This window comes from Hypanus sabinus (genome assembly GCF_030144855.1).
Source record: "Hypanus sabinus isolate sHypSab1 chromosome X2 unlocalized genomic scaffold, sHypSab1.hap1 SUPER_X2_unloc_2, whole genome shotgun sequence".
Taxonomy (NCBI): Eukaryota; Metazoa; Chordata; class Chondrichthyes; order Myliobatiformes; family Dasyatidae; genus Hypanus; species Hypanus sabinus.
The window spans coordinates 1,639,062-1,664,648 of NW_026778990.1; the positions used below are offsets into that span (position 1 = coordinate 1,639,062).

General features: G+C 45.4%; 1 long non-coding RNA gene across 2 annotated transcripts in view; it reads right to left on the bottom strand.

Annotated features, from left to right (window-relative positions):
• LOC132385776 (uncharacterized) overlaps positions 1-25,587 on the bottom strand; it is a 369,445-nt gene that overhangs the window by 340,329 nt on the left and 3,529 nt on the right. Inside the window, exon 3 of one of the 2 annotated variants that reach the window (XR_009509274.1) lies at positions 21,556-21,832. The exons of the other annotated variant lie outside the window; for it this stretch is intronic. This is a non-coding gene — a long non-coding RNA (uncharacterized LOC132385776). Of the gene's footprint in view, positions 1-21,555; positions 21,833-25,587 lie in introns of those variants that run through there. 2 annotated transcript variants of the gene reach the window in all.

The window sequence follows — 25,587 nt, forward strand, 5'->3', positions numbered from 1 at the left end:
GCAGACTCTGTGAAAGTGAGTCTGTCGGTTGTGGAATCAATTGTAGACTCTGTGAAAGTGAGTCTGTCGGTTGTGGAATCAGTTGTAGACTCTGTGAAAGTGAGTCTGTCGGTTGTGGAATCAATTGTAGACTCTGTGAAAGTGAGTCTGTCGGTTGTGGAATCAGTTGTAGACTCTGTGAATGTGAGTCTGTCCGTTGTGGAATCAGTTGTAGACTCTGTGAAAGTGAGACTGTAGGTCGTGGAATCAGTTGAGATTTGTTGCTGATTTAAATTATCCACACTGCTTCAGGAGCCTGACGGCTGTAAGATAATGACTGGTCCTGAACCTGGTGGTGTCAGACCGAAAGGTCTCCATATGTAGTGGTGATAAGAGGGCATATCCTGAATGCTGGGCGTCCTTGATGATGGATGCTGCTTTCTTGAGGCAGTGGTCATTCTGAATGTATTCAATGGTGTGGAGAGGTTTGCCTGTGATGGACTGGCCTCTGTCCATCACATTCTCTTCACCAGGTTCCTGAAGTAAACATGACTGTAGACTGTCCCTGAATATCAGAACGTGGAACAAATTGATGACTCAGATGTGCAAAGGGTCTTGGGAGTTGATCAAATGTTTGGAAGTCTAAAATTGCAGATATCACTCCACTCTTCAAGAAGCGATGGAGTCAATAGCCTGAGCTCAGTGGTTGGGAAAATGTTGGAGTCGATTAATAAGGAAAAGGTTTCGGGGTACTTGGAGGCCCATTATAAAATAGGCCAATAGCTGCACAGTTTGAGTAATGGAAATTCCTGCCTGACTTATCTGTTGGAATTCGTTGAGCCAATAACAAGCAAGGCGGACAAAGTAGTATCTGTGGATGTTGTTTATTTGAATTTTCAGAAGGGATTTGACAAGGAGAGGCTGCTAAACAAGATAAGAGTGCAGGGTATTACAGGAACGATACCAGCATGGATAACGTATTGGCTGACTGGCAGCAGACAAATTGAGGGAATAGTAGGAGTCCTTTCTGGTTCACTGCCACATGGGTCTGTTGGGGTTGTTTCTTTTCATATTGCATCTCAATGATATGAGTGATGTATTGGTGGCCAGGTTTTCAGACAATATGAGGGCAGGAAGGGGGCGTGGGGAGTAGGTCGAGTTGAGGAAACAGCGTCACAGCAAAAGCAATTAGATAGATCAATAAACTTAGGAATCGGTGCAAAATTGTAAGTAGTTTTAGGCCCATAATATAGGAAGTGACGGAGAGGCTTCAATGGAGGTTCACAATAGGTGTTCAGAAATGAAAGAATTTTATGAAGTGTGTCTGAAGTGGCCCTTTATACACTGCAATTTAGAAGAATTAGGGGTGCTAATTGAAACCTACTGAAGAATCAAAAGGCCTAAAGTAAATGTAGAGTGGACGTTTGTAGTGCTGCAGCCTATGACCAGAGGACACAGTTCAGAATAGAGGGACATTCCATTTGAATGGAAATGGGGCGGAATTTATTTATGAAGAGTGTGGTGAATCTATGAAATTTCTCTTCACAGACGGCGGCGGAGTACTAATCATGGTGTATTAAGGCAAAGGTTGATCGTTTCTGGATTGGTCAATGTGTGCAAATTATGGGGAGAAGGCAGGAGGATATGGTTGAGAGGGCGAATAAATCAGGCACGGGTAAATGGAACTGTAGACACTGTAAGGAATGGTGTTGGCAGTAGACCAGGAGAAGAGTGAAAGCTGATCTACCCAAGTATGAAGTTAGTACAGCTTTTACATTCCCATTTAACAAAATTACCAGTAAAGCTCCATTTTGATAGCAGAAAGAATTCATGAAGTAACAGTCTTGGTCTTGATAATGGAATGAAATGTTTATGCACAGGTCTAACAGTACAACAAATTCTCTATGACAACAACTGGTGTACACCATTGCATTATTAGTGAAGTTCCTGAAACTTGGGTGTCGTCACTGTACCAACATAATGTTACCTGCACTTTGACATAAATCTAGTACCATTTATTTGAGCGCTACAGTGCAAAAGGGCATTCAGCCCATCTAGTCGTTACTGAACTATTATTTCGCCTGGTCCCACCGACCTGTACTGGCCCATACACCTGCTACACATGTAGTCATCCAAACCTCTCATCAATGTTGAAATTGATCTTCCGCTGGCAGCACATTCCACACACACCACACTCTCAGTGAAGCAGTGCCCTTAAATTGTTCACGTTCCACACACACCACACTCTCAGTGAAAGAGTGCGCTTAAATTGTTCACATTCCACACACACCACACTCTCAGTGAAGCAGTGCCCTTAAATTGTTCACATTCCACACACACCACACTCTCAGTGAAGGAGTGCCCTTAAATTGTTCACATTCCACACACACCACACTCTCAGTGAAAGAGTGCGCTTAAATTGTTCACATTCCACACACACCCTTAAACTGTCATCTCTAATGTTGAATTTCTGAGGATGTGACAAAGTGTATTGAAGTTAGAGCAGCGGATGGGTGTATTCAGAGAGTCAGGTGGCATGGGATGCAGGGAGACAAGTCTGAGTGAACACAGAATTGGCTTGACTCCCAGAATTGGAGATAAAGGATATTCTACCTAGAGGTCAGGGACATGTGGTGTTCCGCAGGTATCTGCGCTGGACCATTGTTCTTTGCAATTTTTATAACAGACAAATGCACACAAAATGATGAAGGAACTCATCAGGTCAGGCAGCATCTATGAAGATGAATAATGAGTTGATGGTTCGAGGTTGAGACCCTTCTTGCAGACTGAAAAGGAAGGGGTCAGATCCGAAAATAAGAATGGCATGTGTACGGAAGGGGGTCAGGGATCAGGCGAGTTGAAATGTGAGTGGCTGAGTGATAGGAAATGATGTAATAAGCTGGGAGGTGATAGGGAGAAGAAATAAACAGATGAAGAAGGAATCTGTTTGGGAGAGAAGGATTGAATGGATGAAAGGGAAGGTGGAAGGGGGCTACCAGAGTAAGGCGATGGAGATGTGAGGAGAAGACAGGAAGTGACAGGGGAGCCGCAATGGAGAATAGGAGAAGGCGGAGACGGGGAAAAATTCCCAGAATTTGGGGAAGACAACGTTCATGCTGGAAGTTTGGAGTCTTGGCAGCCGGAGTAGGATGTTACGTTTCCAACTGGGGAGACCATGGGCAGGCATGTTTTAATGACAATGGAGAATTACAGCAGATCAGGCAGCATCTATGGAGATGAATGATAAGTCTACGGTTCAGGTCGAGACCCTTCTTGCAGACTGGAAAGGAGGGAGGCAGAAGGGAGAATTCGAATGGTTTGGGAGGGGAAGGAATACAAGCAGATAGATAATAGGTAAGTGGGTGAAGGAAGAGAAATGAAGTAAGAAGATGGGAGGTGATAGGGTGAAGAGTTAAACATCTGAAGAAGGAATCTGAGAGGAGAGGAATGCGGACAATTGCAGAAACGTAAGGAGGAGAGGTATGTGAGGAAGGTGTTGGAAATGTGAGGAGAAGGCAGGAGGCAAAAGGAAAGCCAAACTGGAGGAGGGGACAATTTTCCGTAAGTTGAGGAAATCAAAATTCATGCTGTAATGTAGGCAGCCGGAGTTTGATGCTGCTCCTCCAACTGGGGAGAAGGGTCATCGTGGCAGAAGAGTAGTCCATGGACAGGCAATGGCAATGGTATGTGGAATTACAATGGGTAGCCAACAGGAGATGCTGTCCATAAGACCGCATGACATAGGAGCAGCATAAGGCCATTCAGTCCATCGAGGCTCCTCTGCCATTCCTTCATTGCTGATCCCAAATCCCAATCAACTAAAATATGCCTGCTGGCTTGCCATATCCTTTGAAGTCCTGACCAGTCAGGAAATATCAATTTCCGCTTAAAATGTACCCATGGACTGGGTCTCCACTACATTCCACAGATTCATTACTTTGACTAAAAAGAAAAAAATCCTCCTTCCCTCTGTCGTAAACGATTTCCCCTCAATTTTGAAGCTCTGCCCTTCAGTTCAGGATACCCCCACCACAGGAAACATCTCTCCACATCTACCACGTTTCAGCATTCGGTATGTTTCTGTGAGATACCCTGAATTCTTCTAAATTCCAGCTGCCATACGCTCCTCATACGTATATCCCTTAATCATCCCCATAAACCCGGAATCATATGCCATGGTGAATATAGCAAAATTACTGAACAAAAATATTCCCAGTAGGTATCAGGTCTGGTTACTGCAGAGGAGACTAGAAAGAGTCCCTGTCACCATCAATCTCGCAGGTGAAGGGTCACCTCTCCTGGGGGATACTGTTTCTGACCTTGAATATTGGTATGTGAGTAGGTGAATAGGCATTTATAGCACGTTGAGATCTGACGTTGATTATAAGCAGAGTTTGGCTAAACATGTTGTTTTCTCTGGAGTTGTGGAGGCTGAAGGGAGATTTAACAAATCTTTGTACAATCACAGAGTTATAGAATAGACAACTGGTGTAGTTGTCCCAGGACTGAAATATCACAGACTAGCAGGCATGCATTTACACTGAGGGGAGTTAATTTGAGTGGAAATATGCCGGGCAAGTTTTTGTTCACATATTTTGGTGGTTACCTGAAATGCCCTTCCAGGGTTGATACTCGAGGCAAGTATGACAGAGGCTATAAAGTCTCTTTTAAATAGGTGTTTGAATGAGCAGGGAATGGACAAGTGAGGATATCATTTCAGCGGATGGTGTTAGTTTAGTGGGGCATTAAATGATACTTTAATGATATGTTTCTGAACTGCATTATGCAGTGTTCGATGTTGATCGGAATGTTGTTCCACCCTGGGACTGGTTACAGCAAATCTGGCTGATTATATCAGTTCTTGTGAAATTTTCATCACCATCCACACCCTCATAGCAATAAATCAAACCTACATACTTTCGTGACAGTTCCACACAAATTTATTATCAAAACCGACATACGTTACCACATACCTCATGGGGAGATACCATTTCTTGTAGCTGCTTAGAAGAAAAATAAACACAACAGAATTTAATAAACACTACGCAGGGAGAGTCAAAGATGGAGAAACAACTTTGGGGAAGATGTACAGGGAAAATAAATTTGCAAATAAAATATATATGAGGATGAAATTGAGGTGTAAACTCCTTGAATGTGAGTCTGTAGGTTGTGGAACGAGTTGAGATTTGTTGGTGATTTAAGTTAGCCACAGTGGTTCAGGAGCCTGATGGTTGTAGGGGAACTGGTACTCAACCTGGTGGCGGCAGACCATAAGGGTCCAGTATCCCTATTACAGCATGAATATTGATTTCCCCAACTTACAGATAATTCTGCCCTCCTCCAGTTTGGCTTTCCTTTCGCCTCCTGTCTTCTCCTCACATCTTCAGCTCCATCCTCAGATACCTCTCCTCCTTATGGTTCAGCAATTGTCCACACTCCTTTCCTCTCAGATTCCTTCTTCAGAAGTTCATCTCTTCTCCCTATCACCTCCCACCTTCTTACTTCATTTCGCTTCCTTCACCCTCTTATCTATTACCTGTCTGCTTGCATTCCTTCCCCTCCCAAACCATTCTCATTTTCCCTTCTGCCTCCTTCCTTTCCAGTCCACAAGAAGGGTCTCGACCTAAACCGTAGATTTATTATTCATCTCCATAGATGTTGCCTGATCTGATGAGTTTCTTCAGCTTTTTGTGTGCATTTGACCGTTATAAAATCGCATAGAACAATTGTTCTGCTCAGATCCCTGCAGAACACCATATGTCCCTGACCTCTTGGTAAAATACCCTCTATATGCACCTACCCTCTGCCTTCTATAAGTTAATTCTGTGAGACAAGCCAATTCTGTATCCACACAGCATTGTCTCCCTGCATCCCATGCCTCCTGACTCTCTGAATACACCCATCCACTGCTCTAACTTCAATACACTTTGTCACATCCTCAAAAATTCAACATTAGAGATGGTAGATTAAGGGTGAAATGTGAAAAATTTAAAGGAACTTTTTCACTGGGAGTGTGGTGTGTATGGAATGTGCTGCCAGCGGAAGATCAATTTCAACATTGATGAAAGGTTTGGATGACTACATGTATAGCAGGGGTATGGGCCAGTACAGGTTGGTGGGACCAGGCAAAATAATAGTTCAGTAAGGACTAGACGGGCTGAATTGCCTTTTTGTGCTGTAGAGCTCAAATAATTAGTACTAGAGTAATTTCAAAGTGTAAGTAACAGTATGTTGGAACAGTGACAACACCCAAGTTTCAGGAACTTCACTAATGACGTTATGGTGTACACCAGTTGTTGTCATGGAGAATTTGTTGTACTGTTAGACCTGTGCATACACATTTTATTCAATCATTTGGACCTAGACTATTATTTCATGAATTCTTTCTGTTATCAAAATTGAGCTCTACTGGTAATTTTGTCAAATCGGAATGTAAAAGCTGTACCAACTTCATGCTCAGGTACATCAGCTTTCACTGTTGTCCTGCTGTGCTAAGGTCTGCATGAGGGACCATTAAGCTTCCTGTTTTCTACCAACATCATTCCTTACAGTGTCAGCAATTCCAGTTCCCCGCGCCTGTACCTCAAGTAAAGTCGGTTAGATAATTCATTTCCAGAATCAATTAGATCACTGGACCATAAGACATAGGAGCAGAATTAGGTCATTTGCTCCATCACCTCTGCTCGGCCATTCCAACATGGCTGATTTATTAACCCTCTCAGCCACATCCTCCTGCCTTCTCCCCATAATGTTCACACATTGACCAATCCAGAAACGGTCAACCTTTGCCTTAAACACACCGAGTGATGAGGCCTCCGCCACCGTCTGTAAAATGAAATGTTATAGGTTCACCACACTCTTCATAAGTTCCTCCCCATTTTCATTCAAAGGGAATGTCCCTCTATTCTGAACCCGTGTCCTCTGGTCGTAGGCTGCAACACTACAAACGTCCACTCTACATCGACTTTAGGCCATTTTAATATTCAGTATGTTTCAATTAGCACCCCTCATTCTTCTGAATTCCAGTGAATACAGGCCCAGTGTGCTCAGACACTCTTCATATAAGTCCTTCATTTCTGACTCAGAATTGTGAACCTTTATTGAACCCTCTCCAATGTTTCCTGTATTATTGGGTTTAAAACTACCTACAATTGTGCACTGATTCCTACTTTACTAATCTATCTAATTTCTTCTGCTATAACCCTGTTTCCTCAACATGACCGGCTCCTCACGCCCTCTTCCTGCCCTCGTATTGTCTGCAAACTTGGCCACCAATCCATCACTCAAATCATTGAGATGCAATATGAAAATAAACAAGCCCAACACAGACCCATGTGGCAGCGAACCAGGAAGGGCTCCTGTTATTCCCACTCTTTGTCTGCTGCCAGTCAGCCAATACTTTATCCATGCTGGTATCGTTCCTGTAATACCCTGCACTCTTACCTTGTTTAGCAGCCTCACCTTGTCAAATCCCTTCTGAGAACCCAAATTCACAACATCCACAGATACTACTTTGTCCATCTTGCTTGTTATTGGCTCAACGAATTCCAATAGATAAGCCAGGCAGGAATTTACCTTACTCAAACTGTGCGGCTATTGGCCTATTTTATAATGGGCCTCCAAGTACCCCGAAACCTTTTCCATAATAATCGACTCCAACACCTTCCCAACCACTGAGCTCAGGCTATCGGCTAAATCGCTTCTTGAAGAGTGGAGTGATATTTGCAATTATAGACTTTCAGACTGTTGATCAACTCCCAACTCCCTTTGCACATCTGATTCATCAATTTGTTCCATGTTCTGATATTCAGGGACAGCCTACAGTCATGTTTACTTCAGGAACCTGGTGAAGAGAATGTGATGGACAGAGGCCAGTCCATCACAGGCAAACCTCTCCACACCATTGAATACATTCAGAATGACCACTGCCTCAAGAAAGCAGCATCCATCATCAAGAACGCCCAGCATTCAGAATATGCCCTCTTATCACCACTACATATGGAGACCTTTCGGTCTGACACCACCAGGTTCAGGACCAGTCGTTATCTTACAGCCGTCAGACTCCCGATGCAGTGTGGATAATTTAAATCACCAACAAATCTCAACTGATTCCACAACCTACAGACTCACTTTCACAGTCTACAACTCGGTGTAGTCTTCTTATTTTTATTTGCATCTTTTATTTTCCTTGCACATTGATTGTTTTGTCCGTCTCTGTCTCTTCCTGCATCGTTTTTCATACATTCCATGAGCTTTGATTTTTTTTGTGCAGAATCCTCCAATATCTTCACATTCAGAAGTGTAGGAATCTGTCGCGGGAGAAGGAGGGTTAATGTAGAGCTGGCTCGTCTACAGTGAGGGATGTTTACATTCCAGCAGCCTTTCCCCGACCGCTCCAAGTGATTCAGCACGCAGCTAAAACTAAAGAATAATTTTATATGCACCCACTCGAAAAACTGCCACGTCTGTCCATTCAGGATGAGGCCCGGACTGACACAAAATTCTCAGTGTTCCCTACCTAGACTTTTAGAGACCTGCAACGTAGTTCAGCCCCGACTAATGAAGGCCAGAATACCATCCGCTTTCTTCAACCCCCTACCAGCTTCGTTATAAGAATGTGATGATGCGTGCAGGGGGAAAATACCACGCTAGGTTTGCCGATCTCCTAGTGGACATACTGCCTCCCTTGACCCTGCCACTTTGATTTGGACACCTCTTTATTGTCCAGATCCGCCCGCCACTTGTCTTTATTGGATTCTTCCTCCTCGTTAAATCCATTTTAAAGTTTAAAATTATCAGTGGTGGGGTTATTAGTTATGGACTGGGGAGACTGCACTGTTTCGCTCTGTCCTGAGGCTTTCTCAAGGGAATCTGCTGTTTGACCCTCAGACGGGCTCCGTTTAAAGTTCGGATTCTGTGCCTCCCCCTCCCGGAGTGTTCTGCCCAACCCCCAACAGTCCTCGACATTGTTTTACCAAACCTGTCTGTCTGCCTCGGCTGTAAGTACTGGGATACCGGCCTGTGTGTTTGTTTAGGTCGCTAAAATTTAATAAGGGGTTCCGGTTTAGAAATACAATTGGTCAGGGTGTTGTTGAGGCGGCATTTTAACATTGATTATGGCTCAGTACCCACTGTACATGACATGAACAGTGCATTAACATTAAACACGCTCCAACAGAGATTCATTCTTTATAAACAAAAACAACTAAAAACAATTTGCTCCGGATCCGTTTGTCGTCCAGAAGAAGCTTTTCCGATTTTACCGAGCGGTACAAAATCCCACTGGGACGTGAGTGTGAGTAGACGGAGTTATTCAGGTGCAGAAAGAGACAACGTGGAAATACCCCCCTGTCCGATTGATAGCGGGTACTGTCAATAATCCTCAAGTTCATTTTGAAGTATAATTGTAATCCGGCCGTACTGTTGTGTACAGGACGGGACGGTAGCGTGGTGATTCGCACAGTGCTTTACAGTACAGGTGATCATAGAGTACACAATGACTGTAAAGAGTTTGTACTTTCTCCCCGACACCGTGTGGGTTTCCACCCACAGTCCAGAGACCTACTGGTTGTTGGATGGAGTTCCGTGACGGTCCCTAAGATCCCACATTCCTGGCCATTTAGAGACTCCAGACCGACAGGTATTTTTTTACGATCTGCAGTTGACCCGACCAGTAGGAGTACCAGTCTCTGAGTTAGACCATCGCTCTTGACGGGAGACCAGTTGTGTCAGGTCACGTTTGTCACGTCTCTGAGGTCCTGACAGATTTCACTTTATCTATTCCCCTGGGGTCCGCTTCTGCTGAGGGTTTCTGTGGTTTTCAGAGCAAGGCCCCGTTAGGGTCCTGGGAAACTTCCTGGGATCATCATCGGTCAGAAACATGGGAATGGCTCTATCCTGGGCCGACTCCCAGAAGCTCACGGAGTTCCCGAGACTGTAACCCGTTTCCGTTCCTGCCTCTGACATTCACGAGTTTTCGACCTATGAGGATCCCAAGAGGTTTCCCAGGAGTATTCCGACCTCCTCGGGATTTCCAGTAAACAGATTGCAAACGCACGCACCGCCCCATCGGCGCTATGTTTGTGTCATGAAGTTATTTTAGGGACCTGCCCAGCGCATGGAAGACTCCTTCTCTCCCTCAGGACCCGAAATGCTGGTCAAGGACAAGTATATTCAAGAGGCTCTTTCCGCGGGGTTTTTCAGATCCTGCACTTCCCTAGCGGGAGCGGGGTTCTTTGTGTGATCAGAAAGACGGGCGTCTGACACCCTGCATCGATTATAGTGGCTTTAACAAAAATAACAGTGTGAATCACTCCCACGTCAATAATTACCACAGTGTTTCAATCACTGCAAGGGGCAACTATTCTCGTAAAACTGAACCTGAGGAATGCCTCTAACTAATGGCGGTGTACAAGATGATGAGAATCATTGATCGTGGGGTTAGTCAGAGGCTTTTTCCCCAGGGCTGAAATGGCTAGCACGAGAGGTACAGTTTTAAGCTGCTTGGAAGTAGGTACAGAGATGTCAGGGGTAAGCTTGTTTACGCAGATTGTGGTGAATGCAATGGGCAGCCGGCGGAAACAACAGGGTCTATTAAGAGACCTGGATGGGTATACGTAGCTTAGGAAAATAGAGCGCTATGGGTAAGCCTAGTTTCTTCTAAGGTAGGGACTTACTCGGCACAGCTTTGTGGGGTGGAGGGCTTGAATTGAGCTGTAGGCTTTCTGTGTTTCTATGTTTGTAAAGAATGAATCTCTGTTGGAGCGTGCTTAATGTTAATGCACTGTTCACTTGCTGAGGCAGGGGGTCCTGAAACAAAATTAATATTAAGATTCCGCCACACCAGCACCCGATCCAATTGTATTTCTAAACCCGAACCCCTTACATACCTCGAGCGGAATAAACAAACACACAGGCCGGTATCCCAGCAACAGTCGGGACTTGCAGCCGAGGCAGACAAACAGGTTTGGTAAAACAATGCCGAGGACTGTTGGGGGTTGGGCAGAACACTCCGGGAGGGGGAGGCTCAGAATCCCAACTTTAAACGGAGCCCGGCTGAGGGCCGAAAAGCAGATTCCCTTGAGAAAGCCTCAAGACGGGGCAAGTCTGTGTTGTCTCTCCCAGCCCATCAGTAATAACCCCACCAGCTGAACATACGGGTAACTTAAAACTTTAAAATGGGGTTAACGAGGAGAAAGATCCCAATAAAGACACTTGGGGAACCTGGATAATGAAGACGTGGGCCATCTCAAAGTTGGGATAGTGAAGGGATACGGTGTATCCACGAGGATGTCGGCAAACCGAGAGGGATATTTTCCCCGCTGCCCACATCATCACATCCTTACAATGAAGCTGGTCGGGTGTTTAAGAACACCCGGGACATTAATCTCAAGGGCCATGTTGAGCTCTCTGAAAGTCTAGTTAGACGACACTGAGAGTTTTGTGCCATTTCTGGTCTCCTCCTGATAGGAAAGTCGCGGAGGTTTTAGAGAGGGAGAGTAGGAAATTTACCCAGGGCATTGTTTTGTTTCAGCCAGTATGCGGGTGTACGGCTGAATCACCGCAAACTGGAACTGGAACTTGAAATGGTCGGGGAAAGGCTGCTGGAATGTAAACATCCCTCACCGTAGACGAGCCAGTTCTACATTAACCCTCCATCTCCCTCGGCAGATTCCAACACTCCTGAATGTGAGGACGTTGGAGGATTCCCTCAAAGCAGCTGCACCAGTTGATAGACCGAGAGGCCATGGTAGAAAGGATCACAATGGGAACATTAGGCACATCGAGTCTGCCTGCTATCCCACCATGACTGATTTCTTCTTCTGTGCAAATTCTGTTTGATTTCTGATCCTCAGGGTTCTTCCGGGGCCGTGTCCGTATAGTGACGCAGTGGACAGAAGCTTCTGGAATGATGAGCTGGATTGTTACCTGTGAGACTGGCCACACTGAGGGTGGAGGACTGGTCATCAGCAGACATCCTACCATCGTGATGTAGGAACCACCAGCCATATTTAAATGACAAAAAAAAGCAAATTTTAAACAAACAAATAAAAATAGCCAAATCACACCGGGTCACTGATTCTTGTCCGCTTTACCCTGGGCAACGCAGCGTGAGGAGAGAAATGCGGGACACACCGTTAAAGAGTTGTTTCTGACCGTGAACATAGAATTATAGAACCAAATACAGGCCATTCATCCCACCTATCAAACGCCAAACTACCGTGCTGCCTCGACCCATGGACCGTATGCGTCTCTCCCCAAATCCCAGCCCTCATTACCTGTGCAGATCACTGTTAAATGTGGAAACCGAAGCCGCATCCACCACTTGCGCTGGCAGCCCGTTCCACACTCTCACCCCCTGAGTGAATGTTCCCACCTCACCTTCCCCTTCGGCACTTCAATGAGAAAACGTCAGAAATAGCCTCTCACATTTTTGCAAGAGCGACCAGTCCCATTTATTGGGCACCAGGACACACCATCTTTAATTACCTACAAAGTTTATTGAAGACTGCACCCAAACTAGACCATGATGCACCCCACAATGTAGTTACAATCCTGTTACAAAATATACATAATTATCTATCTGTCTCCAGTATACAAACAACATCTACACATTTACACATCCCAATCACGAGAGGCGTTGAATATTCCACCGTGTATGTTGGGAAAGGCATCACAAAGCCAACCCGAGCGTATCAACCCGGTTCAAAACACTTTATTAAATATAACGGGGAAGACATTGAAGTGCCTACAGTCAGCCGAACGACAAAAGAACGACAAGACAATATTTGCATGTGTAAGGAGTGTGTTTATCGAGTGCTGCCCGTCACAAGCCGAATGGCCGAATCCTGCTCCTGTATCTTATGGTCTCCCATCGTCGTGGAGCCTCAAATCCGGCTGCACAAGTTCATAGACCAAAGGGCGATGAGATAAAGGAGCAAAATTAGAACATTCGGCCCTTCCCGTCTGCCTGCCATCCCATCATGACTGATTTTTTTCTCCTGTGGAAACTCTGTTTAATTTGTGATTAAACAGTTCTTCCAGGAGTTAAAAATAACTAGTGAGCTTAATTTCAAAATTCCAGTTTATCTTAGAGTACAGACAAACAAACAAACTCAGCAAACTAAACAAAGAGCTGAGAACGAAGGGTAAGGCAAAAAAACAGCACTTCTGAGAAACCTATCACTTCTATAATAAGATAAAGGAACTTACTTCGACAATGATGAATTAATTCATAGGCTAATAAATTCTTCTCCTGCTTCCAGCCGGGTACAGGTGTCAACTTTAACCAATGTGTCCATTACAAACTCTGCCATCTTCATCGGGGATGATGCCTGGGCATGTCTAGTCCAGTGGTATATATATTTCCGTCAGCAGCCCCGATTAGATATGCCCAGGAGTCATCCCTGACGAAGATGCAGAGTTTGGTGTTGACATGTGGATTGAAATATACACCTGTACCCGGTTGGAAGCCTGAGAAGAGTTTAAACGTCATCAACACCGGGAAATCACTGGGTCCTTTATTTTAAATTAATACGCTGCACAATTTCAGTAAATGCAGCACATGTGTAATGTGCTCATCATTAAACAACGAAAAGTGAGAAAGGTGTTGAGAGGCCACAGCACAGGATCGGAAAATGCTGCAGAAAGTTGTAAACTCAGCCAGCTCCTTCATGGGCACTGGACTCCACAGCATCCAGGACACATTCAAAAGATGATGCCACAAAAAGGTGGCATCTATCACTAAGGACCCTCATCACCCAAGACATGCCTTCCTCTAATTGCTACCATCAAGGAGGACGTACAGGGTCCTAAAGAGCCACTCACTGTTTCAGGTACAGCTTTTTTTCCCTCTGCTATAAGATTTCTGAATGGACAATGAGCCCATGAACAGTTGCTCAGTATTTTTCCTCTCTGTTACACTACTTTTTAAATATAATGTTGTACGTACTTTTTGTAATTTATACTTTTCATTACTATGTATTGCAATGTACTGCTATCACAAAACAACAAATTTCACCACATATGCGTGTGATATTAAACCTGATTCTGATACACAAACACACACAGCTGGGCTCAGACATACAACACTCCCACATTCCTTCCTTTGTGACACCCTGCTTGCTCCGTGGCCCCCGGTATGAAGCTCAAACTGTTGCAACACCTGCCCTTTAAATTCATGGCTGAGGCTGTGTTGTGTCTGTTCACTGTTTGAGTTCGATACTAAATGAAGAGCATTGAATGGGAAGGAAGGTTTGAATAGAAGAATAAAGATCTCCACTGAAGGTATATGGGGTCCTGGTGAGAGCGTACATGGAACAATGTGCACAGGTCTGGTCTCTCTCCCAAAGTCAGTCTGCGGAATGAAGGGAATGAAGAGAAGGTTTCCCAGATTGATTTGGGGGGAGGGAAGGATGAGGAGGTGCCCTTAGAGAGATTATATGGACAGGGTAGCGGTAGGTATGATGTTTCCCGGCTGTGGTTTGGAACCAGGGATCCAGACTCAAAATCAGAGGTCAGCTCAGCAGGACAGAGATGAGGAGAAAGTTTCTCACCCAGAGTGCGGCAAATATTTTTGAATTTTCCCCACAAGGTTTCTGAATTGAAAAGGCAAATTTGGTGTCTCAGCGATGTTGGGAACTTTGCATGAAAGTGGCGCTGAGGTGAAAGGTCAGGCATGATCCGAATGGCGATGCATCCTCCTGTTTCTTATTTTCTAAAGCACAAGTTTGCCTTTGCGGTGAGAGCACCTCAGATCCACCAGCAGCCGCTGCAGTTATTTCATGTTCTCGTTATTTATTTCCCGAGAAAATTTAAAAAACAAACAAACCGCTGGAGGAACTCAGCGGGTCAGGCAGCAATTGCAGCGATCTGTGGGGGGAAGTGGACAATCGACATTCCAGATGAAGGATCTCGACCAGGAAGGGCGACTGTACATTTCTCACCACAATTCTTTCAGGATCATGTTTCTTACTGCAGATTCCAGCATGTGCAGTGTCTTGGGCCTCTCTTTTCAGAACTTCTCCCTTTCAGTCCTGCCTCAGACTGAACCAGGCTCTTCTCTCTGGCTTCATTTCTGTTCTGCTTCTTCTTCAGCCCACCACGCCTACGGGTCGCCAACAGCAGCTCGCCAGAGACCCCAATCCAGGGCCTGGGTTGATTGGCCCTGTGGCTTCTTTTTTCACCACACGACCTCAATCGTCTTCCAGGGGATGGTCCGTCTGATCCCAGGGATGGTCCTTCTGATCCCGGGGATGGTCCGTCTGATCCCGGGGATGGTCCGTCTGATCCCAGGGATGGTCCTTCTGATCCCGGGGATGGTCCGTCTGATCCCGGGGATGGTCCGTCTGATCCCAGGGATGGTCCGTCTGATCCCGGGGATGGTCCGTCTGATCCCGGGGATGGTCCGTCTGATCCCGGGGATGGTCTTTCTGATCCCAGGGGACGGTCCTTCTGATCCCAGGGACGGTCCGTCTGGTCCGAGGGACAGTCCTTCTGATTCCAGGGATGAGTCCTTTGGAGATTCAGTCGACGTTTCTGTTGCACTTTTTTTTTCTCACAAGCCCAACCCGCCTGCTTTCACAGCCGGGCTTAGGCAGTCCAGGGCCACGTTTTCTTTACAGTTCCCACCTGTTTAACATTTTTCTGATCCCACCCTGATATGGAAATAGCCAAACTTTTCCCCATTGAACACATCCAGCAAAACCACGGTCAGTGTCCGACACTGCAGCATGCAGGGGATCAGCAGCTCCCCGAAAGTGAAAGCATTCTGAATCAGGAAAGTGCCGGGAGTTAACATGGCTTCGAAAGGAGAGACCGAGAGTTGGACCGAGGAGGTAATTTGTCCCATCTGCCTGGATTTCTTCACCGATCCGGTTATACTGGAGAGTGGACACAACTTCTGTCGCTCTTGTATCACAAGTATTGGGAAAGGGAGGAGAGAAACTCCTGCCCGGAATGTAGAGAGGTGTTTGCTGACCGCACCCTCAGGGTGAATCGGGCCTTAGCAAATCTGACACAAAAAGTTCGGAATCTAAGCCTGAACCCGAAAGGGAAGGAAAGTAAACGTCACTGCGAGGAACATGAGGAAGAACTGAAGCTGTTTTGTGAAACGGACAAGACATTGATCTGTCTGATCTGTAGAGACGCGCAGGAACACAGACAGCACCACTTCATGCCGATTAAAGAAGCTGTTAAAATGTGCACGGTAAAATCAGCCTGAATTCGATACCGACCCCACCGTCAAGTGAATCTCCAAAGTCCGAACAACCGCAACACGAGCCTCTATATCCAACTTATCCTGACATCATTCACCATCTCCAGCCAGATTCTACCACCAAACACATCTCTCCCTACACCCAGCCCACTCAGAATCCACTGTGCCCACACGGTGTACTTCAGTGGTCCCCAACCACCGGGCCGCGAGGAAACAATGCGAGTCAGTTGCACCTTTCCTCGTTCCCTGTCACAGCCACTGTTGGACTTGAACCTACGCAAGGTCATCAGTCGCCTAAACGCGTGGCCGGCGGGAAGTGCCGATGCTACTAGCCCGAAGGGTGGCCGGCGGGAATACCCAATGCTACTGGCCCCGATCTCGGACAGATGGGTGCCGCCGCTGAAATTGTTTAGCACACCAAATGTTCGTGGGGAATCCGGTGCTAAAATATTCACAGACGACCTAATTCGGGCTCAAGGTTTCGTAAGTATCAGAGCAGCTACCGCGCTACGATCTGCTAAAACAAACTTTTGTCTGTCGATAGATCCTACAAAGGGCGCGGGCCTCTCGGTCGGTCGCTCTGTCCAGACTGCGGCCGCCGCGGCCCTGGCACGGGGACCTCCGGCCCCGACCTTGTCCTCTCAACCCACCCATGACCAGCCACACCTGCCCAAGGCGTCTGGCGGCGGACCAGCCAAGAATGGAGTTCGGGCCTGGAGGCTGTCTAATGCGGCAGTGAAGCCCTCTAAACTGCTTCGGCACCCTGCACACACGAGAAAATCTGCGGATGCTGGTAATCCGAGCTACACAGGTCCTGGTGAAGGTCTTGGCTGGTCTCCTGTCTGGAGAGAGTTGATGTCTGGAGGATGTGGGTGGGTCCAGGACCAGATGGCACAGCCTCCGACTGGAGGATGCTCATTTAGAACCGAGACGAGGAGGAATTCCTTTCGCCAGAGAATAGTGAATCTGCAGGAGGCAGATATTGAGTATATTTAAACTAGATTAACACACCCAAAATGCTGGAGGAACTCAGCAGGACAGGAAGCATCTATGGAAAAGAGTAGACAGTCGATGGCTTGGGCTGAAACCCTTCATCTGGACCTGTGTTGCTTAAGGATCTGTGCATTTCCATCCCGTGTCCTAATGAGGGGTTGTGGGCGATTGGGTTGTGGGAAAGGGGACAAAGGATTACTCATCCCCCATCTTTGTTCCCCTCCAACTTCTCATTATGCCCACACACACAGTTCACCCACAGGCTTTCCACCCCTGCCCCACATGGTTCTGGTTCAATCGCCCGTTCGTCTCTCCACTACTGGTTCCCATTATCACCTTCTTTCCTATCTTGAACCTTCAACTTCCCACTTCACACTCAATGAATGTGAACATTGAATGAAGGGCCTGTTCCTGTGCTGCACTGTTCTATGTTCTCTGTTCCCTGTTTAGAAGAATGGGAGCAGATCTCAGGGAAACACAAAATTCTTTCAGGGATCAACAGGCAGGATACAGGTAGGATGTTTCCCCGGTGTGAGGAGTTAAAGGTCAGGGGTCACTGTCTGTTTGGAATTATCCGCACGGCGTTGCGTACAGCATAGAAATGTGCCCTTTGACCCATCACCTCTATGCTGACCTATTTACCCATCTACATTCATCCCATTGGCCGGCATTAGGTCAGTCTCCCTCTGTGCCTTGCCTGTTGAAGTGTCTGTCCAAGTGTCTCTTAAACACAGAGGACTAGAGGCCTGTGACCTGCAGAGGTCGGTGCTGGGGCCGGGTTGCTTGTCATTCATGTTAATGATTTGTATGAGAATGTAGATGACACAGTTAGTAGGTTTGTGGGTGACACTAAAATTCATGGTATAGTACACCGGGCTCTTGATCAGCTGTAGAGTTGGGTACAGTGACAATGTTTTAAAATACATCTTGCCAGGGACGTGGATAACAAAGGGGGAAAGGAATAATGGGCAAATGGGACCAGCTCATTAAAGCAAGCTGGTCGGCACGAACAAGTTGGGCCGAAGAGCCTCTGTGACCTCCTGTTTAAATCCATTCACTCGCCCCCTTCCCATCTTAATCCACCCCTTTCCTGCACTCGTTTCTGCTGTCTCTCTCCCCTATTCATTTCTGTTCTTGAGGGAAGATGTCAACCTGAAACTTAGACAGTCCATCTCTCTCCACACATGCTGCCGGACCCGCTCGGTTCCTCCAGCATTTTGTGTCTGTTTGATCGGGAAATCTCTGCTCTCCGTCCAGCGGAAAGATATTGGAGAGATATTAGTTGCCCACCTGCTTCCCTGGGAAAGGTTGCCTATCGGCAAACCGACTGCACCGAAGGCCCACGGGCTTTCCACTGGTCCTGGGGACGCTTTGCCCGAGTGTTCCCCCAATCTCTGGGGCAGTGCTGCCTGAGTCTCCCCCCGATCCCCGGGGACTCTCTAATTCTCTGCTTCTCCCCCCAGTCTCTGTCATCCTGGATGTGGAAACGGCGCATCCGGAGCTCGAGGTGTCTGAGGATCGGAAGAGTGTGAGGTGAACCCGGACCCGGAGAGATCTCCCTGACACCGGGAAGAGATTCACAAATCGGGCTTGTGTGCTGGGATCAGAAGGATTCACATCGGGGAGACATTACTGGGAGGTGGAGGTGACGGCGAATCGGGACTGTTATTTAGGAGTCACCGCAGGGTCGTTGGAGGGGAAGAGAGGAGTCGGACTGAGTCCGGAGACCGGATTCTGGGTCATTGGGCGGTATTATGATGTGTTACTTCGGAATTATGACATGATGAAAGTTCGTACCTCCCCTGAGTCCCGTCTCCCTGCCGGTCCCATCCCCGGGAGGGTGGGAGTTTATCTCAGTTACGAGTCCGGGACAGTTTCTTTTTTCAACGCGGAGACCAAGTCCCATCTCCACACCTTCACTGGGAATAAATTCACGGGGAAACTTTATCCTTTCTTCGCGACTGCCGATGGAAACCAGTGGCTGAGGATCTGCTCCGGTTCCGCTCCGGGTCTGTAAATGGGTTGGGTCCTGGGACCGGCGTCAGGAGTAAGATCACTGTAAGTGTAAATGAGCGGAGAGTGAAATAATCATGAGATGAGAATTATCGATCCATTAATTTTAACTCGTTCACCGCGTCCAACAACAGAATAGAATAGGGTCCTGAGCTCCCCCGGGTGCTACAGTCCACACGAACTGAAACAGGTTAAATGGGACAAGTGGTGGCGGTGCTGACCAGAAAAGACAGTGAAGATTGTTCATTAAGTTCATCTGCCATTTCTTTGTCCCCCATTACGACTTCACCAGCATCATTTTCCAGTGGTCCAGTATCAACTCTCATCTCCCTTTCACTGTTCATGTAACTAAAAACTAAACTTTTAGTATCCTGATTTATATTATTGGCCAGTTTGCCCTCATATTTCATCTTGACCATTCTTATGGTTTTTTTCATTGCCTTTTGTTGGATTTTAAGACCATCCCAATAATCCAACATCCCACTGAACTTTGCTACCTATATGTCATTTCCTTAGAGTTAACACAGTCGTTAACTTCCCTTGTCAGCCATGGATTCCCACCACCGCCATTGGAGAACTTCTTTGGTGGGACATGTCTCTCCTGGTATTCCCACATCCGTCAGCCACCTCTGTTAAGCCGTCATCCCCAGAGTAACGTCCCGAAACAATTGGGATGTTTCCATTCTAATATGCCTTTACCTGTTCAATACAGTGAATTAATTTAATGCCAGTCCTTTAACTTAATAAAGTTTTTATCTGAAAACTATCAACCCCTCCAAGATGGTACTGAATGCATTTGATTTTTTTCACCTCTATCTGCTTCACACTTAAAAGATTCATAATGACAAAATGTACACGACAGTCATATGAAGCAAGGTTAGCAGAGCTGGGACCTTTTTCTTTGAAACGTAGAGGAATGAGAGGGGACTTGATAGAGGTCTAGAAGATTATGAGAGGCATAGATAGGGTGGATAGTCAGTACCTGTTCCCCAGGGCACCAATAACAAACACCAGAGGACATAGGTACAAAATTAAGGGATGGAAGTTTAGGGGAGACATCAGGGGTAAGTTTTTTTACACAGAGGGTTGTGAGTGCCTGGAATGACTTGCCATGGTTGGTGGTGGAGGCTAAAACATTAGGGGTATTTAAGAACCTCTTGGACAGGCACATGGATGAAAGAAAATTAGAGGGTTATGGGGTACTGTGGGTTTAGTACTTCTTTTAAGGATTATATGGGTCGGTACAACATGGAGGGCTGAAGGACCTGTTCTGTGCTGTAGTGTTCTCTGGTCCTGTGACACAGAATGAAGTTTTCTAATTAGATACAAGGCATAATTAAGCATAGTGTTGGCATTTTTAAGTCGTGTCAATATCATTCCTTCCCTTCCTGTTTTAAGCCCTTCTTCCAAAAACCCAACTTGTTTATGTATTCTGTAAAGGCGTCAGTCCTTATGTCAATTTTACTGCGGATCTTGCCATAAGTCCTGAATTCTTAACCCTCCCATCCCCTTAGCTTCTGATTTGCGAAGTGGAATGTCTATATCCTCAGTTGAACTTCTAACAGGTTTTGTTGCTAAACAGTCAACTCCATCATTTCCCTCAACAGTGCGATGTGCAGGGCCCATAAGGTGCAGACATATGAACCGAACTTTGTATATGAAATAATGCTTGATGAGTTTCCAACAGTCAATCTGACCTACTGCTAGAATGTCCTATTTTAAGGCTCATCAAAACCGAAAGAGAATCTGAACAAATTACAAGTTTGCAAGGACCAATTTCCTCCACACACTGTAACCCTAAAATCAAAGCAAAGAATTCTGCTCCATATACCCACAAATGGCTGGTAAGTGATTTCTTTATCATTGCCTGCAACTCAGGCACACACAAAAAATGAGAACAGAGACACCAACATTCCCAGTTATATTACGTTTTAATCCATCTGTAAAAAGTGCTGACCGTATGATAATAACTTTCATTAATATACTCGTGAACCAACAGACGCTCAGGCAGAATGGAATCCAATTGTGTAACCTAAAATTAACTGCAGTCATTTGAAAAAACAACAAAGTGGGGTTACCGAGAAAGCTACAGTGGGACATATTGTATCATCTAATACACCCATATTCCCAGCGTGATAAGAACCCAGCCACCCAGAAATAACAGCATTCTTCTTGTGATGTTCCCCACCACCCTTTAGCACAGGATGTTCAATCCAATTTGTTAACGTCAACTTCCACCTCTGTCCCTGGAAGGGCAATTGTCCCATTTCAACCAGTAAAGCCGAAACAGGGGACGACCTGACTTAACCACAACACAATCTTAAAGCACAAAATGTATCACACCAAACATCATAAAGTTGAAGAGGAAGGTGATCTATAAACCACAAACATAATCAAGAACAGATCCAATTAAACAAACGAGATTGGTCATCAAATATTTTCATGTCACACCCAAGAATACTCACAGGGATAACGAAGAGTATTTAATGTTTCTTTACATTTATCAATTATTTTCTGATCCGGTGCTTCAATGTCAGCTTATTATCCGTCCACATGCCTGGAAATCTCACCATTGACACCTTTTAAGGAGTTTGACCAGATCATTTCCAATCAAGTGCAGGTCCATTAATCCTGTTTGTAGAGCACATAACTTGTGTTTTTGCTACTGAAAGCTTAAATCCCATCTAGTCGCCGACTGTTCGACCTTACTAATTGCTAAAGCGTCCTATATACAGTAAAAGTGAAATTTCTACCTCTAATCCATAAACCTCCATCATCTGCACATAGAGATTTACACAATGAAAAACCTGTCTCAGAGAAAAATATTATTAATTATAATATTGTTATGATCCCAGCCCCCTCCTTTGTGAGAATCGCAAGAGCACCCGTTGAGGAGGGGGGGGGGGGTCAGTAGACCCAGGAAGTGAGAGAGAGAGAAACGTGAAAAATTGCACGTCCCACCAGGGATACAGAATAAGATGCCAGCAACTATTGTCTCATGGAGACCACGTGACAAGCCCTCGGGCAAGGTGGGCTGGTTGAGAGAGAGATTGCATCATCCCAACCTGATTGACACCTGCGTCCCCGTGAGGAAGTATAAAGGAGAGTCTCAGGGGGACAGCCCCTTAGACGCACCCAGAAGACACGAGAGAGCGATCCCGCAGTAGCGGGATGCCATTCTGAAGGAAGCCACGTGCGTTAGATTCCGGGATTGGAATTTGTGGCTGGAATCACAGGAAACCGCTTTTAACTAACATCGGGGAGAGGGAACCAACGCTTCCCCGATTTCACGGAAGATTCATCAAGACTCGGCAAGTTCTTTCTCTTCTCCCCCGCCCAATCTCTCTCTCTCGGTCGTCCCACGCAAAACCCAGCGATTTTCAAAGGGCTGCGGCCTGCAGACTTTCAGAGTGACTTTTATATTTCCAACGGACAATCTATTAACCCCCAGACACCAGCAGAGCTCACTTCTTAATGATGATGATTACAATACCCGCGCTTTAGATTGAATGTTGACAATGTGCACTATCTAAATGTATGTATTAACCCTACTTTTGTGTCCCTTTACGAGTAAAACGTTTGAAAATAGTGACATCAGACTTCAACGGACCTCTCTATCTCTGCTGGTAAGTTCTCCAGTTACGGGATTCATAACAATATAAAATAATAAATACTGCCTGTGGGATCCCAGTCTCTATCTCATAACAACCTGAATATAACTTTCCCACCCATACCTGACACAAAACGTTCAATTAAAACAACTCAAAGTTAGATAATAGCCCCTCCATCCCCATTTCCACAATTTCATAAAAATTCTTTCCTTACAGAAATACCATCTGCCTTTTGAATAGTAAAAATACTGCTGTTACAACATCTATATTTAACTGGCTTTACTAATACCATCTTCCAAATATAAACATGAATTCAATGTCATACTTGCCCATCCAGACCTTTACAAGACGTACAAATAGAAACAATCAGAAAAAATTGTACAATAGCCCTCTCATTTGCATTTCCAAAAATTAATCAAAAGTCCATCCTTCAATAAATATCATTTGCCTTTTCAATATCAAAAATATTGCTATTACAACATCTTTATTTAACTGTACTTTCCTATTATGATCTTCCAAACCCAAACTGATTCCAATGTTATTTAAGGCAGAGATTGCTAGGTATCTGAGTAGCCAGGGTATCAACGGTTATGGTGAGAAGGTGGGGGAGTGGGACTAAATGGGAGAATGGATCAGCTCATGATGAATTGGCAGAACAGAGTCGATGGGCTGAATGACCGACTTCTGCTCCTTTGTCTTATGGTCTTATTCTACCGTTCCAAATTCTCCTCTGATAAAACGTGAATTTACCTCTTTTATCGAAAATATAATTCAAACATTAAATTACCATACATTCTACAAGTTTACATAAATGAGACTTTAATGATATTGGCCTACAAGGAGGATCAGACGGGGAGATCCAGGTTTTAGAATGGGAACTACTACAACCATTTTCCATGAGAAAAGTGGATGGCCAAACCTCCAAATACGATTCAGAAAGCTAATATTTTTCAAAAGAAAATTACACACATACCTGTTGAATCAAGATTTTCGACAAGTTCATGATGCATTTTATTCCCATTCGCAACACTATACTCTGCCCCTTTCCTTATAAAACTGACAACACCACCCCTCTACCAACTGACCTGTCAAGCCAAACGACAATATAATCCTGCACAGGAATAAAACTTAAAATGTGCAGGTTTCCTGAACAGATATAACATCGGAAGAATCTGACAAATCAGAAATAAACTGCTGAAAGTGTTGACCATGTAAAATCAGGCTTCTTGCATTTCACTTCAATATTTCAATCCCATTACATATCTTCACAAGTAGACTGGGATGCAGAAACCCCCACAACTCAGAGCTTCATTTACAGCTTCCCACATAACACCAATTACACCAAGATACCTTTCTGCAGCTTTCACAATAATTTTAATTTCCTCAGTAGGATGAGATGCCTGATCAGTACAATTCACCCGATTGGTTATAAACTTCACAAACTTCATTTTATCCAGCAGTGAAGTATCTTTGGTGAGAGAACTGTGATGCTGGCATATATCCACTGACGTCACAGTCTGTTCTCTGAGTGGGATCACTTTATCCAGTTTACCTGCTCTGCTTGCTGTACTTGTCCTTGAACAGGCCCTTCTGCTCACTGTGTTGTTCTGAACCAATTGAACTGGTCACTTCATGCCTTACTAAACCAATCCCTTCTGCCAACACAAGGAACACATCCCTCCATTCTCCTCTCATCCACGTGGTATCCAATAGCCTCTATCACATCTGCCTCCACCACCACCCGATATTCACTCCAGACACCCACCACTCTGGGAATGAAAAACAAAACTTGAACCGCAAATCTTCTTTAAACATTCTGAGTCAAGTTTTTAACATCATTGTCTTTTCTAATTGTTTTTTTTTCCAACAGCAGCTATGCAGAGAAAAAACAAAATTACACTAAATCACAAAATACTTCAATAGTGCAAAAAGGACCAATGAGGATGTGTTCCCCCTTTGTCCTGGCATTGGACATTTCCACCTTAGAGAAAAAATCCCAGCTCTCCACTCTGTCTGTGTCTCTCACATTCCTGTAAACGTCTGTCAGATCTCCCTCAGCCTCTGCCACTCCGGAGAAAATTCCCCGAGATTGTCCGGTGTCTCTTTATTCAGGCAGCATCCTGTTAAGCCTCTTCCACTCACCATCCAAAACCTCCGCATTATTCCTGTCTTCAAATGCAATTCTCCAGATGTGGATAAACTAGAGATTTATACAACTGCAACATAACTGCCTGACAATGGAACCACTATCTGGGAGTTATGATCTCGGATTCCAAGATCCCCCTGTAGATCAACACAGTCCAATCTCACCCCATGAATATAACAGCAACAAGATAATGCTGAGGCTTTATAAGACTCTAGTCAGGCCACACTTGGAGTATTGTCAACAGTGTTGGGCCCCACATCTCAGACAGGATGTGTTGTCATTGGAGAGAGTCCAGAGGAAGTTCAGAAAGATGATTTCGGGAATGAAGGGGTTAAAATATGAGGAGCACTTGGCAGCTTTGACCCTGTGCTCACTGGAACTCAGAAAAATGCGGGGCATCTCATTGAAACCTACCGAATGTTGAAAGGACTGGATAAGGTGGATGTGGAGAAGGTATTTCCTGTGGTGGGGCACAGCCACAAAGTTGAGGGGCCACCTTTTCAAACGGAGGTAAGCAGCTTATTTTTTTTATTAGCCAAAGTGTATTGGATCTGTTGAGTGCTCTGCCACAGACTGCGGTGGAGGCCGAGTGTGTGGGTATATTCAAGGCGGAAGTTGATCGTTTCCTG